This window comes from Thermobia domestica, chromosome 1, assembly GCF_964235325.1.
Source record: "Thermobia domestica chromosome 1, izTheDome1.hap1.1, whole genome shotgun sequence".
Classification (NCBI taxonomy): Eukaryota; Metazoa; Arthropoda; class Insecta; order Zygentoma; family Lepismatidae; genus Thermobia; species Thermobia domestica.
In genome coordinates this window covers 11,159,595-11,175,436 of record NC_137454.1, presented here as the reverse complement: position 1 = coordinate 11,175,436, position 15,842 = coordinate 11,159,595, and the positions used below count along the sequence as shown (strand labels likewise).

At 36.6% G+C, this 15,842-nt stretch overlaps 1 long non-coding RNA gene across 1 annotated transcript in view; it reads left to right on the top strand.

The window, feature by feature from the left end:
- Positions 1-15,842, top strand: part of LOC145665909 (uncharacterized) — a 473,463-nt gene that overhangs the window by 143,395 nt on the left and 314,226 nt on the right. The window contains exon 3 of the long non-coding RNA XR_014127679.1: positions 8,085-8,119. This is a non-coding gene — a long non-coding RNA (uncharacterized LOC145665909). The remainder of the gene's footprint in view (positions 1-8,084; positions 8,120-15,842) is intronic.

Sequence of the window (15,842 nt, the reverse complement as noted above, 5' to 3'; positions counted from 1 at the left end):
AACGAGAATTGCTTAAGCCATTTCTATAGAATTTCATAAATGATTTCCGCATAAACAACTCGGATGATTTCGCTAATATTTCGTAAATAAACATTTTATGGAGTACTCTACAATATGATATAAGACGTTTCTCTTGAAAACATCCAAAAACAATTCTTTCTTCTGCTTTGAGTTTCTTGGAGTTTTTAAAAGCAAAACTCTCAATTTGTTTGTTATAAGCCACCCGAGAGTATACAATGTCATTTTCCTTAGGAAAAAAATAAAAAGAAAGTAGTTTAAAAATTATCATCATCATCATCATCATAGGTATTCTACCGTTACAGGCAGATCACTCACTGCAACTAAGAAGCCTTTTACGCTCAACGGTCTTCAGCTAACCTATTCGTCTTTACGTACAATTTTTCTGTTTTGATATCGTGCATCAATTGTAGTCTCCTTCGCCCTTTCCTTCTCTTTCCTTCCACCACAACACCTAACACGTCTATCATAATACAATTTCTTCTTAGCCAATGTCCCAACCAGTTTCTTTCCCTCTTCTTAGGTGAATCAAAAGTCCTTGGACACTTGCATAAGTTTGAAAATCGACGAGAAAAGTAAAAAGTGATGATGGGAACAGAGGTTTGATGAGGGGCCGCAACTTTTGGAGTTTGTCATTCACGGCCGCCATCTTAAAATTTGCCATTTTGGATTCAAGGCATTTTTTTAATGGGAAAGGGGGTGTATGACACATCAAATAACACTAGCTTGAGCTCAGGAATTTAGTGGTGTAATTTGTTTTTTTTCTATCTTGTACAGTTTAGAAGTAATTAATGTTCAAAGGTGGGAAATTACCTTGATACTCAATGCTACAACACATGTTCTACGTGTTGTCCATCCCGTGCAATGCACAACTGTAGTCGCCGCAACCACTCTGACTGCACCCGAAGGAGAATATATCCTGAAATTTGGTCACAAGCTTGTTGGATGCGTTCTTCCAGGTGTCTCAAATCACGGATTGTCTCAGCATACACTATCTGCTTAAGATGTCCCCATTGATAAAAATCAAGGGGCGTTAAGTCAGGGGATCTGGGCGGTCACTCCACGGGACCACTGCGACCAATCCAATTCCCTGGCAGTAGTTCATCCAACCATTCACGGACACTAAGTCCATAGTGTGGAGGGACTCCATCGTGCTGAAAATAAGATGGGAAAATACCGTCAGCGTTCAGTGTGGCAGGGAACACAAAGTCCTGCAGCATCATCAGATACTGTGGTGCAGTTAAGGTGTTGTAAATGAAAAATGGCCCAATGATGCGGGTGTCCAATATGCCACACCACACCATCTCCTTCGCTGGACTATGTTCTCGACTCGGGTCAACCCAGTTCGGATTTGCGTCACACCAGTATCGACAATTATGTCGATTAACCTCAACGTTCAAAGTGAAATACGTCTCGTCGCTAAACAGTATGCCCTTGGCAAACGCAGGATCCAGTTCGTGTTTTTCAGTAGCCCACATGCAGAACTCCAACGGCGATCAGGATCATCCTCGTTCAGTTTATGTTGCATGTGCATCTTGTAAGGATGAAACTGATTGGCGTGCAATATCCGGACAACGGAGGATTGGCTTATTGCACATGCTAGGAACACACGACGGGTACTTCGTTTAGGACTTTTCACAAACGACGCAACAACCGCCGTTGCAGCTTCCTCATTGGTGGCAGTCTTTGGTCGCCCACTACGTGCCCTATCTTAAACAGAGCCCGTCTCCCGGAATTTGGTGATCACGTGAGCCACCGTGCTGTGCGATACCGGTTCTCTGTCTGGGTGCCGTCTGTCGTAAATTAGATCACCTGGAACAATGGGTCAGTATCAAGATAATTTCCCACCTTTGAACATTAATAACTTCTAAACTGTACAAGATTTAAAAAAAAACAAATTACACCACTAAATTCCTGAGCTCAAACTAGTGTTATTTGATGTGTCATGCACCCTCCTTCCCATTAAAAAAAATTGACTTGAATCTAAAAGTGCAAATTTCAAGATGGCGGCCATGAATGACATACACTTTAAAAGTTGCGGCCCCTCATCAAACTGTTCCCATCATCATTTTTTACTTTTCCCGTCGATTTTCAAACTTATGCAGATGTCTAAGGTAGGGATGCGAACGAGACAAGATTTGTGGCTGTCTTGTCTCCAAAATGTGCTGTAAAAGTGATGTCTCGACTCGAAAAATGTATATTTCTCTATTGGAAGAGCCGTGTCTCGACTCGAATTTTGTCAGGAAAATCCTGTCTCGACTCGTCTCGTGCACATCCCTAGTCTAAGGACTTTTGACTCACCCTGTATATAAAATTGTTTTTCGCTCCACCATTCTTAACATCCTCTCATTCGTTTTCCGATCTACCCAGCTAATTTCCTCTGTTCTTCTCTACACTCACATTTCTAAAGATTCCAATCATTGTTCACCATTCTTGCGTAATGCCCATGTTTCTACCCAATACAATACAATACACCCCATGAAACACTTTATGAATCTTTTAGTGAAAATTCTTGTAACAGAAAAAAAAACACTCGAGATTGTGAACAATTTACACTTTGAGCTCCTTCGTGTCTAACCAGTTGGCGTATGTGCCTTTGGCGTTGGAGACAAAGGTTTCATTCTCGGTGGTGCTCATGTGGTTCGGATTCCACGTTAATCAGTAGGTCCACGTTTCATATAGCTTCGCTGCTGAACAGGACGTTAAACTCAAAATCAACAATTTACACTTTTCCTCACCTGAACAGTCAGTCCATTCGTTTTTTTGCACAGGTTCTAAAATATATCGAAACCAAATTTTCAAATAAGATCTTTCCGAGAGAAATGGTGTTTTGAATTTTACCTGCATTGAAATACGGCTGTATTATATTTAAAAAATGAAAACTAAAATCTGTCATTTTCCGTGAACTATTGCTTTTACATAACAGTATATTTTGTTAAAACACATTTTATTAAGAACTCTAACTCATTCAACAATTAATTTTTCCTTAAATTTTGGATATAATAGATTACTGTTTTGAGCACGTTTTGCTTTTAAGCTTTTTTAAAAAGAAACTGCTGCAATGATTTCTTGCTATTTTTTAAATAAATATTTTGCTATAAATCCTATAATATTTGTATAATACTCTCATTCTGAAGAACCAAGAAAGAGTGTTTTAATGATATGATTTATTTTCTTGATAAGAGGTATTCTGGAAAAGCCCCATACTTCTCTTTAATAAGTCAATATTCAGTAAGAATTGCAACACAACATGGTTTAATTTAGCAAAGGATAGCTAAAAGTATTAGAGCATTTCCTGTGTTTTATTGTATTTATTTTCTTATTTTCTCGTTTATGCCTTGAAAAAAAATAATAAATGACACAGATTTGAATTCAATAGTTGATAAATTATGACATAAGATAATATGATACGGTAATTGCACGAATCGTCGTCTTGGCTAAAATTTCTAGATTTTTTAACTTTAAAAACTCACTCGACTTCTATACTTACTGACGTCATTAATGTATAAATAATGTATATATAATGTATATATAATGTATATATAATGTACAATGTATATTCAATGTATATATAATGTATATATAATGTATAATGTATATATAGATAGATAGATAGATACATACATATAGATATATTAGGAACAGGTTATTCACATAAAAATAAGGAAAACAAGTTCATATGGAACAGTACTCAAAAGTGGATAAGTTTCGGAGTCATATAGGGTGCCCAAACCGTGAAACTACGGAACTTTAAAAGTTGATAGCTGCACTACAATGGGATCTTACGTAGTCGGGTCAAGAAATCACTGAGGAATTGGTATGTGAAGTGTCCAAATATCCATGTTTAAGAATGTTTCAGTACTTGCACATCAATTTTTAGAGAGGTAGGTGGAGAGTGATCAAGTACCTCCAAACAGTCTCTCTAAAAATGATTGTGCAAGTACCAGAGGTTCTGTAAGATGGATATTTGGATAGTTCACATACTAGTTCCTCAATCATGTCTTGACCGGACTATGATCGGTACTACAGTAGTGGAACTTTGCACTTTAAAGTTCGTTTTCGGCATTCTGCAACTACGAAACTATGGACTTCCTACCACAGGCCTATATGACGTTTTTTCGTTATTTTGATGTGAGAAATATATATAATTCTGACTAAACATTCATATATCAAGTACCAAGCCATTGTTTATATTCCAAGATTCTGGTAAGTTATTTTGCGAAAATCCTTTCTCTCGAAGGTTTATCTTTCCATTTATTATTTTATTCACATGCACTTGAATTTCTCATTTCATTTCTTTATTTCTATAATATATGTGATATTACGCATTTTACCCTCAGTCAATTACTAATTATTTCAAGTAATCTCATGATCTTACTCAGAAACAATAAAACCAGATAATTATGATAACAAAAATAGTAATAATAGAATACACATCACTATTTACAATCTTAAAACTTCCAACTACACTTCACACAACGAGTGCTGTTACGGTAACTACTAATATTCTGTTGGTGTGAGATTTCAGTGCTTCCAAACAACAATAATAAAAGATATTTCTTCCAAAACATTTAAATGAATACCTTGAAAAACTTGAGAGGGAATGGCCAAGGGCGCCCATGTTGTGGTTTCCAAGTGGGGGCAAGTATAAGCGACGTTTCAAATATAGTTTCAAATATTGCTGTAACTAATGTAAAAATTCTATTGGGTTTTCAATATTTCCAAGTACAATTTCCTCTTATTGGGGGGCGAGCGCCCGACCTTGCCCCCCTTGATGAGCGCCCTTGGGAATGGCACTTTCAGCATAATTCAGATTATACCCTCCTCTTTTGTGTTGAGATCGTAGAAGTATGGAGCCGTACCATAACGTGAAGATACCTCTGTCACAAAAATCAATATAAAAGAATAAAGTGATGAGTATTCATTAAAGTAAACTTCACTCCATATTTGCTCTTTTCTCGAAATAACAATAATAAAAAAGAAGAAATTTTAATTTACATAAGTTTCACGATTGCATGGAATGTTGTCCTAGTCTATTTTTAAGCTCGTAATCTATATATCTTTATAAATAAAAATCAAAGTGACTCGACCGATCCCTATCAAATTTTCAACATTGATGACTTTCGGGCCTGAGATAGTTTTTTTTTAACATTTCACTTTGATGATGCAAAAAGTTTGGGGAGGGGGGAGATATATTAAAACGATCAAAAGTGACAAATATTTGTGTCGAATCCAAATTAGGGATCGCTGAGATGAACAGTGACACTTGCGATGCCGTTTCCAAACTCCTCCCGCCACTTCGTGGAGGGGAGGGGGATATATACATACTTACATATATACATACTTACATATATATATATATATATATATATATATATATATATATATATATATATATATATATAAATTGAAAATGACCAATATCAAAGAACTCTCAGTAATAGTAAAAAGTAACTGACTAACGGAATATATTAGTAATGTTACTTATTTCAATCCAGCAAAGCGGGTAATAGAGGATAGTATCTGTCAATTATTTTGTTCGCGTCTCTGCAATTATTTTGCAAAGCATCACCAAGTCCAAATCTCAAATTTGGTAGACCATTCGTCGGGCGACCAAAAGTGTAGAAATTTCAGTTTTTGTTTTAATGTATTAATTTAAAACATTCTTTCAGACAAAATCTTCCGATTTTGGTAATATAATATCATATCCTTAGACGTAATTATGGTATTTGTCATAATTAAGCAATTTGGAAATATATAATCTACCATACCATATTTTAAACTTAATAATCAATAACTTACAAATTTGTATTTGTGTTTATCTTTTTCAAAATTGCCCTTCTGCAATTCGATTTTATATCAAAATCAATTTTTCAGACTACCTTTTTTATTTGTTAGGTATTTCATTAGAAGTTGTATTATATTTTTCTAATTGTTTACTGTCAAAGGTAACAGTACTAATTCTGTCCGAGTACATGCATTGGAAGAAGTGAAAATAAAGGTAAAGAAACATGTTTATGAAAGAGTATGGGTAATTTGGAACCTTATAGAACGCAGAGTTGCTGTACTTAAAGGTGGAAAGAAGAAATGCATAACAAAGTACACATCTTTCAATATTCAAAAAATCATAGCTATAGAAATAATGTTTATAATTTGTAACGGTGACGGTAACGGTGGAGGGTATTAGTGGTTAAAATATGAAACAAATCTTTAATAACCTCCCGTTATCTGGAATCTCGGTAGCGGGAGCGCACGCTCCGAAAACAGTGTATCAAGAAATAGTGAACTCAAATAAGAATACCAATATTAATACTACAACACCCTTGGTTCGTAATCGACAACTTACCATTCGAGCCGTCAATATAAATCTCCACACTGATGTTATTCACGAAGTTGTAAGACGTAGCGTGGACGTAGAGAGATGATGCAATCTAGACTCAGAATTCTCAGAATACAATTGCGTAAACTTGCTATTAAAACCCATATGTATTTATTTACTATATTTGTTTCTATAATACCACATTCTATCACAAAATAGTATTCATATACACAACAGATAATGCTAACCACGAACGAACAATATTTTGACGTAAACAGTCGCTTCAATAATGATTTGATAACGTCACTCACTTTAATTATTGATACCGTTCAACATAAAACTGAGATTGACAAGTAATTAAAAGAAATAAGATATATCAAACAAGGAAACATACAAAATACTATATACAACAATAATAATAATAATACATGCAATAAGGTTTCTCTACTATTTGGTCTTTTCAGAAGAAGTGCAAGTCCAGACGACAGTAGTAAATTATATTATTTCAAATGTCTAGAAAGAAGTTTGATCTCTTATTTATATTTGTATTTATTATTCATTTATTATTTTTAATTATTTCCTTTTTACGGATGCACTTAACTATTATAATATACTTGCCACTTGATATAATTGTTTCTAAAATATCTTCCGTTCTGTCTTTGCCCGAACAGATGATTCACTAGTGAAATACTAATTTGAATGCAAAGTGACTAACTGACTGACACTTGATAGTCGCGACTGGCGAACTTTTATTTAAATTGAATTCAACTTAGTACTGATACTTTAAACATTCTTCACAGACATCCAGCAACGGCATGATATAACATCTAAAGGCAGTGCGTATGTGGCATACGGATAACGTATGTTCCGTACTAATTTCTGTAGTAAGCAAGAGTATTCTGTATATTTGTACAATATACCGCTGTCCGGAGAAAGGATTATTCTCAGTGTATTTTCTCAGTTTTAATTTTCATGATATTCGTTTGACATTTAATTGTTGTGAATTATGCGTTTTGTGCCTTCCTCCATCGTAGCAGTTTTTTCTCTATTCGCCACAAATACAGTAATATTTCCAAAACTCTTTCTTTCAAAATCGACCAGTATGTATTCATTCTTTAGTGCCGAAGATTTATATTTTAAATATTTAGAAATGAAATGGGATGAAATCTTTCACTTTTACGTGCCACAATTATGCCGGTTAGGCTAAAGGAGACGGTGACAATGAGAAATGTATGGAATCGTGGGATGAATAAAGTGGGAGGAAATAACAGAACCCCAAGAAAACGGACAGAAATGGTGTTTGTCCACCACAAAGTCCACTTTTTTCAAATATTTAAGTTTCATTAGATACTGTAGAAATATCAAAGTAACCATAGGCACAGGCGCAAATCTCGGAGGGATGAGGGAGACATGTCTCCTCCATCTTGGAACTGGGAGACTGTCCCCTACCCCAATAATCCGATTTGAAATGCGTTTTTTCGGGGAGAAATGTGATGATTTGTGTCCGATTGCCACAAAGGAAAGTGAGATGAAACTGATGTGCCACCAGAATAAGCCTCAAAATCGCTTAAAAAAAAAAAAAAGATTATTGGAACGGTCTTACCCGGCCCCCGGCCCCCAATGTTTAAGACAGATTTGCGCTGCTGACCATAGTTAAGGAAAACATTAAAATCTATGAGATGTTTTATTTACTATAGTATGCCATAATATTTTTATGTTATTTTTAAATATAACTATTTTTTTTTAGATCAAATGGAGAGAGGAGAATGTTAATTCCATCTGGTAAGTACCAAACCTTTCGTACTTGAAAATATCACTTATGCATGTAGACAAGAGTCAACACAAACGAAGTATAACTGCTATACTTGCATGGTAACTGTTGTAACTTCGCAAGACAAGAAATTGAAGCAGTCACAATTAAGGAGGAGTCTTATTTTTCTTCGATTGATTTCAACGACTAGTCATCTCGTATTCCATAACCGTTTGGTTGGAATATACATCTATTGTCAGCATCAATAACACTTGAAGGAGAATCATACTGTTTATTTAAAGTGAAATCCGAACCTCTAATCTGGACTTTATTCCAGATTGTACTACAGGACCAAACCCAGTATCACGAGTTGAATCCAAGCACTTTAACCATTTGACCATGAACATACATAAATACTCCACAGTAATTTTCTTTAAGGTTCCACACGTCGTAATAGTTGGTATTCTCATCTTTGATGTACCTGTACGTAATCCGTTTTAGGCAGGAACAGTGGCGGCGGTTGGACGTTAAAAGTGGGGGGGCAGGGCAAGACATGATCTGAATATTTGATATCAATGTTAGTTTTCCTGGTTGCTTGTAACACTTTGTTTGACAAAAGGTTGTATAACTATTAGGATACTGTCTTTTTCAGTTATACCGTAATATCTTGTTTCATATTTTATTAAGTAAATTGACAAGAGCAACGCACGTAGATACTAGTCCTTCGTACTCTTAAACAACGAAGGTGTAAGAAGAGATTTGATTTCTTGCTCATGAATATCTGTCTGGAAAATTGTGTGATCAGATTATTGGCCTACTTATTAACAAATTTGCAAAACAAATAAACAGAAAGGATAATATTAATCAAATAATCATAGTAATGAATAATGAGGCTTGTTTTGCAAAAGTTATATTGAAACTGGAAATTAATGAACAACTTATATTTTTAATTCCAGGAATGCTGTTATATGTGTTATTACTCTTAGAATGACAGTGAATACTATAAACATATGCTACGACATTTAAAGAAATACTTTTGCAGCTTCCCGAAACATGTTCGCTGCCATTAAGTACAGTTTTCATTTTCTTGGAATATATCAAAACTCAGCAATACTTAGAGTCACTCCACATTTCAGTTATACAAAATAATCCTAAAACCTAGAATTATGCTGAATTCACTAAATTTAATCGTATATACAAAACTGTATATGTACACCCTAAACTCGTATATTACACTGCAAAATTAATATTCCTTACTGAGCTCCTTCGTGGCTAAGCGGTTAGCGTACGCGGCTTAGACGTGCGAGACCCGGGCTCGGTTCCCGGGAGAAGCTCACGTGGTTCGGACTCCACGTTGATGATTAAGTCTACGTCTCATATAACTTCGCTGCTGAACAGGATGTTCAACTGAAAAAATCAAATCAAAATATTATTATTAGAAAGAAAAAATACATTTTAGGAACTGTCTATTTTTGTATATACAATTAAAGAATAACTTGTGAAGGACTTCTTTTCTTGCGAAATGTTATCTCAATTAGTTCCACAGCGGCTGACTAACATACCGATCAATTGCAAGAAGAAATGAAAGTGCGTTCGAATTGTGGCGCTCCAATAGGTTAATGTTTGGGCCATTTTTAGTGGCAGTTCAAACGCAATTCCTGTAGCTTTCTTAATTCCACGGGAAGACAACTAATACGTACTCATAGAACGACAAATATTTTATGGCACCATTTTTATTCTATGAACCAATAATACCTACAAAACTTTATATTTCCAAATGAAACTATATACATTAATGGGTAATTTTAAAAAAGTGGGGGGCAACTGCCCCCTTTGCCCCCCCCCGCCCGAATCGCCGCCCATGGGTAGGAATTTATGTTAAAATCCAATGTTAAGCTTTATGTTAGCGAATTTTATAAGTTTCGGTACTGAAATTAAAATGCACATTATTAAACTGTAAATACTCGATCAAACAATTTAATTCTAGTTTAGTGTATAGTATCGTGATTTAAAGAAACAGCAAAAACATCACCGATGCGAGTACATTATTCAAATTGAGGTAAATAAGCGAAAAGGCTTTCCGTTACGATTGTTCTTTCAGTTTTCGGTTTGAAATAGAATAACATCCTTTGTCTAAAAGCAACTCTCCCTGTTCAGTGAGTATTCACATTGCATGTAAGTGAAGGTCCGTGCCTCAGAGTTAGACCGACCACATATTAGCCAGAGGAAGGGAAGCCAAGCCGAGGCAAAGAGACACACAGGAGAGGATGCAGAGAGAAAGACCTGAGGCCATTGGCTGTGTATCTTAGAATGTTAGAAAGGCCTTGCACATTCGAAAAAATTAACATGAGAAATTTCAAAACATATGGGAGTCATCCAATTCTACCTAGGAAGATTTTCCCCTGATTCTCCCTAATAATTCGCACATTGAGGACAATGTTAAAAATTCAAAAACTAAAAATAAGTTTATAACTAACCTGTTAATGTGATGACTGAGCTTGTATCCGGGAAGCCAACTCCTCGATTCTTGATCGAATCTTCGAGAGTGCGAGAATCAGAGCTGCTTCTGGATTTAAGCAATTTCTGTGCTTCGTTTTTATTAATATTAATACAGAGAAACCCTGTTCAGACAAATATGTTGATACAAATGGAAGGAGTTGTGAAATAGCATTGTCACTAATTTCATTATACTCTTTTCGAGCATAAATCCAAAAGTCACAAATTGACAAGTTATCGAATTTCATTTGCATGCGAACTGTCAACAGATATTTCCAGCAGACTCCCAGAAGCAGTACTGTGTACCCTCAGTAACATCTTTGCGTACCCCCCGGTTGAATAGCACTGGCTTAGAGTACTAAACCTTGGCTCGACTGTTCCTTTCTTTGTGGTGAATGTACGGCCAGCCTTACTGACCTAATCCCAGCTTCTTTTCTTTTCCGAGTAAATGAGTAACATTGCTAGAGCAGTCTGTTATGTGCAGTTTTAAATTATAGGTGCCAGCAAGTAGAGGACATGACCATAGGCGCCGACTTTGGGGGGGAAGGACACTTTTGGCCCCCCTAATATTTAAAGGTGGGGTCCTCGCCCCCCTAATATAATCCACTTTAGGAAAAAGTAACAAAGAGAAGTAAGAATTTCTGTCGTAAACTTCGTTGTACCTTTAACTCAATATTAGGAACAGCCTTCTTATTCGATAGAAAACGCCATTTTTAAAATTGTGTTTAATAGAGCACTGAAGCTTCGACCAACACTATCGCAGCACTGATATGACAAGGGACGATCAATGTAGTGCGCAAACTTGCAGTGAAGTTCCCAAATTTTGAACTTGAATTTGTTTTAGGCAAATTTGATTTAGGTCTTGAAATTCGCAGCGGAAGCGATGGAACGGACTAAGATACTGTGGGGAGGGGCTTTCATTAAGCAGTTGATAGAAAACTTCATATATTCATTCATTCCCCCCCGCCCCCATCGGTGCAAATCTGTCTTCAACATTGAGGGGGACGGTGGAGGATCAGGGGAGCAGAGTTGTCTTCAAGATCGCCCCGTAATAAATTTGTTAGTTTTTCGCATTCCACTTAGAACAATAATCAATAATCCTTCTTAGCATTTCTATGAATTTCATTGACTTTCCATTTTCTTATGTTCTTTGTTCAGAAATAATACTGTATTTGTATAATGTAAGAATTGCGTCCTCTTTTTCTTTCTTTTGTCCTTTCTATTTTTCTGTTTCTTTTTCTTGATGTTACTTTCTTTCGTTTTGCCTATCATACTTTCGACTGTTGTCAGTTGTAATTCAAGTCGGCCGTCATCAGTAACACCAAAACTAAGAGGAGTTGATAAGCGAAAGTGATGTTCCACACCAACTTGCGCGGATATCAACATAACGGGACTTTAGTTATTATAGCAAAGGAAAAATTATATCGTTTTGTTATTTTAAAAAGAAGGAAATGTTTGAATTAAAGAAAATCAAAACGGGGGCATAATTAGCCCGGGAAATTAGGTAGGCCAAGAGTATACTTCCTTTTTCTTCTATGAATAGAATAAAAGGTGAGATTCACTTTTAAGTTTTTGTATTATACCATATAGGATTTATCGGTCTGCAATTCTTGCCATTGAAATTTCAATTCATGCATAAATTAAAATACATTTAATTCTCAAACTCAGGTGGGCAATTGCCCACTTTCTTCCCTGTGTTGGGTATAGCCCCTCGAAACAAAATCCTAAAGGCGCCACTGGTTGTCTTCAACATTGCGAGGTGGGCAGATTTGAGACTTATTCTAGGGAAGGAAGATGAAATCCATACTACGGTAAGGGGCCGCAGTGGCTCAGTGGTAGAGCGTTCACCTCTGGTGCATCGGGTCCCGGGTTCAAAAGCTGCTCCCGCGACGTGAATTTTGTAGTGGACAAACACCATGTACGTGGGTTTATTCGGGGTTCTCCCGTTTCCTCCCACTTTCTTCGTTCCACCATTTCATTCATTTCTCATTATCACAGTTTCCTTTAGCCCAGCCAGCATAACCGTAGGACATAAAACTCAAAGATTTTCAGATTACGGTAGATGAATCTGATTTCTGAGGTAAACATGTTGTAGAGTATCTTATATATAAAAGAGAACGCACAAATCCTTTGTTCCCTCATCACGGTAATACGGCTGAACCAATTTCTTTCATTTTTGGGGGGTTATTAGGATTTGGACCCTAGATGGTTTTTATCATATCACTTTAATTTTCAATTACCAGTGTCTTGAGATAATTGACCATTCAAGTGTCCATAACGTACAAATCCTTTGTTAGTTCATCATAGGTAAAAATAAACGTATTTATATGCAACCCGCATGACCGTGTCACTCGGCGGGTTAACATAAATGACAGGCGATATAATGTTAACATTTACTGCAATCTACTATGGTTTTTATCATATCACTTGAAAGCGAAAAAGTAAAAATTATCTAATTAACAAGGTTTATTGCGTTCCGGGGTGACCCCAGCGAAGCGGGGCGGGTTAACATAAATGACAGGCGATATAATGTTAACATTTACTGCAATCTTCTATGGTTTTTATCATATCACTTGAAAGCGAAAAAGTAAAAATTATCTAAGTAACAAAGTTTATTGCGTTCCGGGGTGACCGCAGCGAAGCGGGGTGAACGCTGCTAGTATTATATATTAGGCGATGTAGATGACGTAGTAGGGTCTAGTAGTATTTATCCGTATTACAAATCACTGCCGTAAACACATTCTGAAATCTTAATACATGAATATTTATAATTGGTATGTTTCCAATTAGGCATCAACAATGATCCACGTTAAAATTTTGGACACTTGATTTATAATAATATAAATAATGACTTCCCTAAAACTATGAAGAAAGAAAATTATGTATGACACAACAATACTCTTATTTGAGCAAAATGATGATAATCTCAGTAGCATTACAGGAATCGTTACAGAAATCTGATACATGTCATATACTCTTTAGTTAACAGATGTAACCTTAAGATTCCAGCAATTAAATTATTTTCTTTACTTACGAAGCATGAGTAGATGCCTAGGCTGATACTACAAATAGATGAAATGCACGTTTACTGAAAAGATGGGTTCTACTGACGTAGGGTAGTCTATATACTCTTCGTGTGCTAGGGCCTAGGAGAGAGAAGGAGATAAGATTTCAGATCAGGCTACGTCCCGCTCAGTCGCACACCTTCCTTTTCATTAAAAGTGGGAAAGCCAAGAGAAATCAATTTCATCTCACTTTCCTTTGAGGCAGTCGGACACAAATCATCACACTTATCTGCAAAAAGCACTTTTCAAATCGAATTATTGGGGGAACCTCCAGTTCCAATGTTGGGGGACATGTCTCCCAATTTTCCCGGGAATTTTGCCCGTACCTACAGCTGAGATAATTTTCCAGAATGAGGAGAGGAGCATATTCTCATCTGGCATTTATTGCAATTTGTGCCCAAGTAGCGGATGTGTAACTAATGCATATTGATCAGACTACTAAACGCACTACAGCACGAAGTTCAGTTTGAACTACTACAAAATACGAATCTTGTAAAAGGTAAAAGCTAAGAGAAATCAATTCCATCATACATTCCTTTATGGCAGACGGACAAAAATCATAACACTTATCCAAAAAAGCACTTTTCACGTCAGATTATTGGGTCGGACATGTCCCTCTCATCCTCCCGGGATTTGCGCCAGTGCCCCCCCCCCAATATTGTCTTCAAGTCGGCGGCTATGGACATGACACACATTGCGTTATAAAATGTTTAAGGCGTCCGAGATAAAATATAAAAATATTCACTCGAGGGAGTCGAGGGAGTAAAATCGAGGGAGTCGAGGGAGTAAAAATATTCACTCGATGGAGTCGAGGGAGTAAAAATATTCACTCCAGGGACTCGTGAGAGTAAAAATGTTCACTCGAGGGAGTCAAGGGAGTAAAAATATTCACTCGAGGGAATCGAGGGAGTAAAAATATTTACTCAAGGGAGTCGAGAAAGTAAAAATATTCACTCGAGGGAGTAAAAATATTCACTCGAGGGAGTCGAGGGAGTAAAAATATTCACTCTAGAAACTCCCTCGAGTGAATATTTTTACTACCTTGCCTCCCACGAATGAATATTTTTACTCCATCGATTCCCTAGAGTGAATATTTTTACTTCCTCGACTCCCTCGAGTGAATATTTTTCTCCCTCGAGTGAATATTTTTACTCCCTCGAGTGAAAATTTTTACTCCCTCGAATCCCTAGAGTGAATATTTTTACTCTTTCGAGTGAATACTTTTACTACCTCGACTCCCTCGAGTGAATATTTTTACTCTCTCGGCTCCCTCGAGTGAATATTTTTATCCCTCGAGTGAAAATTTTTACTCCCTCGACTCCCTAGAGTGAAAATTTTTACTCCCTCGACTCTCTCGAGTGAATATTTTTACTCCCTCGACTCCCTCGAGTGAATATTTTTACTCTCTCGGCTCCCTCGAGTGAATATTTTTATCCCTTGAGTGAAAATTTTTACTCCCTCGACTCCCTAGACGGAAAATTTTTACTCCCTCGACTCTCGAGTGAATATTTTTACTCCCTCGACTCTCTCGAGTGAATATTTTTACTCCCTCGATTGAATATTTTTACTCCCTCGAGTGAAAATTTTTACTCCCTCGACTCCCGAGAGTGAATATTTTTACTCCCTCGACTCCCTCGAGTGAATATTTTTACTTCCTGTACTCCCTCGAGTGAATATTTTTACTCCATCGACTTCTCGAGTGAATATTTTTACTCCCTTAACTCCCTCGAGTGAATATTTTTACTCCCTCGACTCCCTCGAGTGAATATTTTTATCCCTTGAGTGAAAATTTTTACTCCCTCGACTCCCTAGAGGGAAAATTTTTACTCCCTCGACTCTCTCGAGTGAATATTTTTACTCCCTCGAGTGAATATTTTTACTCTCTTGGCTCCCTCGAGTAAATATTTTTATCCCTCGAGTGAAAATTTTTACTCCCTCGATTCCCTAGAGGGAAACTTTTTACTCCCTCGACCCTCTCGAGTGAATATTTTTACTCTCTCGGCTCCCTCGAGTAAATATTTTTATCCCTTGAGTGAAAATTTTTACTCCCTCGACTCCCTAGAGGGAAAATTTTTACTCCCTCGACTCTCTCGAGTGAATATTTTTACTCCCTCGACTCTCTCGAGTGAATATTTTTACTTCCTCGACTCCCTCGATTGAATATTTTTACTCTTTCGAGTGAAAATTTTTACTC